Below are 3,880 nucleotides of genomic sequence, written 5' to 3'. Positions count from 1 at the left end.
GTGTGTGCGTAGTTTTCCATGTCAAAACACAGCAATGAAGCGGAAAATGGAATTGCTATAAACAACAGTATTGACGACGGCTACAAAACTTCTACTTAACACAACAAAAACAATAACAAAAAAAAAACAAAATGCGAAATAATAATGGTAAGCTGATGATGATGATAATAATATAATAATAATAATAATGCAATGGAAGGTGGAAAAAGATAAAAACTTGTTAAATTCGATAAAACCAGCAAAAAAAAAAACAACAAAAAAAAATCAAACTAAAATTCAGAATGCCAGCGAATATCAAACAAAACAAGTAACAACAGCAACATTAATATTTTCAACAAGATAACAATAACAAAAATAAGATCGATGGAATCAACAACAGTAAAGAAAACGTTATCCATAACTGCAAAAGCGAACAGTAATGGGAATAACAAAAGACACTAAGATATCTTGTGCGTTTACGAGAAACACCAGGACCTAGACACAACACACACTTCACTTTAAAATGAACATATAGGCGCAGGAGTGGTTGTGTGGTTCCGGGTTCAGTCCCACTGCGTGGCACCTTGGACGTATATCTTCTACTATAGCCTCGAGCCAACCAAAGCCTTGTGAGTGGATGTGGTAGACGAAAACTGAAAGAAGCCCGTCGTGTGTATATATATCTGTATATTTGTGTGCCACACAATGAGACAAGACTCAGAGCAACTTGGTTGCTCAGCAAGCTTCTTAACCGCACACTAATGCCTGACCCTATCTGCATCAACTTATTCAACTAATCCCGTCCTCAAATTTGTCGCATGATACCCAAGTTACAGACAATTATTATAATTATAATTATTATGCTGCTAAACAGTTTGTCCGTTCCTGCGTCGGACAAAATGCTTAGCGACATTTCTTATGGTCAACATTTTTCAGTTCAAATTTTGCCGAGGTGGATTTTTGCCTTTCATTTTTCGGGATCGATAAAATAAGTACCAGTTGAGCACTAGGGTCGATATAATCGACTTGCCCTCTCCATTCAAAATGCTGTCCGTGTGCCAAAATTTAAAACCATTCTTCTTTTTCTTCTTATCACTATTAAGGCGGCGAGCTTGCTGAATCGTTAGCATGCCGGACGAAATGCTTGGCGGCATTTCGTCTGTCTTTATGTTCTGAATTCAAATTCCACCGAGGTCGACTTTGCCTTCCATCCTTGCAGGGTCGATAAATTAAGTACAAATTGAGTACTGGGGTCGATGTAATCGACTATCACCTTCCCCCAAATTTCAGGCCTTGCGCTTATAGTAGAAAGGATTATTATTATTATTTTCGTATCTTTCCCCTTGTCAATATCCATTTATGTATGTATGTAATTCGTAGTGTTTGTGTATATGCATGTATAAATGTTTGTATTGAAGTTGGCTTTCTTTTTAAACATGCTGTATTGAAGGCGCAGCCCATACATGCACAAACATACACAGATATATTCCATATATATGATACAAGTTTATATATATTCAGACGTACGCATTAACACTTAAGATATTCCCCAAATAACAAGTTAACATTGTTATCATTGCAAGATGTGACTGGACAACAACCAGAAACAAACAAACAACCAAAAACAAACATTTGGAAAGACTTGAAGCTCCCAGTGAGCCGAACCGAGTCGTGCCGTGTGCAAATTTAATGTGCAAGATTTTCATTACAGCTGACATCAATTATTCTGCCCGGTTCGTTTAATAAAGCAGGTTGGACGATCATTGCTAAAACCACTTCTGTACACGCCACAATGCTTTAAAAACCATCTTATCTGCACGTAGATATAATATAAATCTCACATTCCGTTTTCTCTGGCTTTTATCGTAATGTCTCAATAAAGTCACGTCCCAAAACCTTACACCGTTAGTTATTTCTCTTCCTTGTCCTTGTATTTTTTGTTGACTTCATTAATTTTTCTTCTTATTCAGTATATTTTGCGGTTTGATTTTCTTGTTTTTTTTTTTTAATGTTCTGACAGTCTTTTACTGCTTTTGATGTCGTAGTATGACAATAGTAGTAATAGTAGTGGTAATTTTTTGTTGTTGTGGTTGCTTTGCTGAATTTTCTTTCACTGCTCGTTTCGGAAAATTTTCGAGATTTTGGACTATAACAGTGAGAATTTTTGGGTTAGTAAATTCTTTTAATTTCATGTTCTATCTATCTGTATCTATCTCTCTATCTATATCTACCTATCTATATCTGTCTGCCTGTCTCTCTGTCTATCAATCTATCTGTCTGTCTGTGTCTAGCTATCTGTCTGTCTAGCTATCTGTCCGTCTATTTGTCTGTCCGTCTATGTTTGTCTAGCTATCTGTCTGTCTGCTTGTCTTATCCTGTCTGCCTGTCTGTGTCCGCATGTCTGTGTCCGCATGTCTGTCCGCCCTCCTGTCTTTCTATCTACCTACCTTACCAGTCCATCTAAAATTATATCTCTCAAGTAATTCTATTTCGCTAAGATGGTCTAACAAGACCATTATATGTCCGAAATTGTCACTGCATTCATTGAATATCAGATACATTCGCTACTGGACGCGAGCATTTAATTTTGAATAAACTTGAACCTCGGTTTGCCCTGCTTCCTCTTTCTTCACAACAATTGTTATTAATGCTAATTATTTTACTTCTCATTAAGAGGTCAATGGTAAGTGATTAAGAATTCGTTTGCGTCCAACTATATTAAGGACGTTAGTTCGCATTTAACTATATTCTTTCCTACATACACAATCTTGCTAATGTGGAGGCACAATGGCCCAGTGGTTGTACCTGTATTTCAAAGGGCCAGCCTTGTCACACTGAATCCCTCTGAGAACTACGTTAAGGGTACGCGAGTCTGTGGAGTGCTCAGCCACTTACACATTAATTTCACGAGCAGGCTGTTCCGTTGATCGGATCAATTGGAACCCTCGTCGTCGTAACCGGAGTGTCACGGATCTTGCTAGCATATTGATAAACGTATACGAAATAGCTGCCATTCCACACATACAAAGAGACACACTCACAAACGAAAACACTCAAATACACACGCGTATTTAGTTGTTTTAATCCTTATAATCCAGCCACGCAGAGGAGTTCCGCCCTAAAAAATTTAGTAGAACAAATCAATCGACTCTAGGGATTATTTTTAAGACTGATACTTATTCCATCGTTGCATGTTACTGAGCCGCTACATTAGAAGGATGTAAACAAACCATCACCGGATTACAGGCGGCAGGGGACAAACTCGTACACATATACCATTCACATGTTGGTCGATCCACATTTATAATAGAAGACACTTGCCCGAGGTGACGCGTAGCGGGGCTGAATCAAGAACTACGTGCTTACGAAGCAGCTTTTTATTATCTACACGTCTATGCTTATATATACAAACACATATATACATATATACATACATACCTGCTGATTCCTCTACGTATGAAAGCTGTAATTTAACTTTATGAGTATTACAAAATATTTTTTTATGTTAAAATACCATAATAAAAAAAACGTGAAAACCAGACGTTTTAACTTTATTCGACTGGCATGTTATTCTATACACATTCACACAAATTCAAAACAATATATATAATTTACATATGTGTGCAAACTGAATGAGAAATAGCATACAACACGAAGGTGTAAACTTACCTTAAAGTGTTGAATCAACAAATGTTCAAGATATAAATGTGTAATCCAGGTTCTGCAATGGATAGTAAATAAAAAGAATACTTTTAATACCTTTACTTATCACATAGATACAACTAAATAGAAATATATAATATATACACACATACATATATATTCATACATACATACAAGGTAGCATAAAACACATTATATATTACAAAAATGTTAGTAAATTATATATATATATATATAC

General features: G+C 36.2%; 1 protein-coding gene and 1 long non-coding RNA gene across 3 annotated transcripts in view; one reads left to right on the top strand and one right to left on the bottom strand.

The window, feature by feature from the left end:
- The window catches only part of LOC106868552 (G-protein coupled receptor dmsr-1), a 184,783-nt gene that overhangs the window by 65,910 nt on the left and 114,993 nt on the right, over nt 1-3,880 (bottom strand). For both annotated transcript variants that reach the window (XM_052972867.1, XM_014913861.2), the window contains one exon: nt 3,649-3,700. The gene's annotated coding sequence lies outside the window, so the exon portion shown is untranslated. The remainder of the gene's footprint in view (nt 1-3,648; nt 3,701-3,880) is intronic.
- The window catches only part of LOC128249390 (uncharacterized), a 107,651-nt gene that overhangs the window by 96,147 nt on the left and 7,624 nt on the right, over nt 1-3,880 (top strand). The window lies entirely within an intron of this gene.

This window comes from Octopus bimaculoides, chromosome 14 (assembly GCF_001194135.2).
Source record: "Octopus bimaculoides isolate UCB-OBI-ISO-001 chromosome 14, ASM119413v2, whole genome shotgun sequence".
Classification (NCBI taxonomy): domain Eukaryota; kingdom Metazoa; phylum Mollusca; class Cephalopoda; order Octopoda; family Octopodidae; genus Octopus; species Octopus bimaculoides.
The sequence above is the reverse complement of the archived record's forward strand: the minus strand, read 5'-3'. Positions and strand labels throughout refer to the sequence as shown.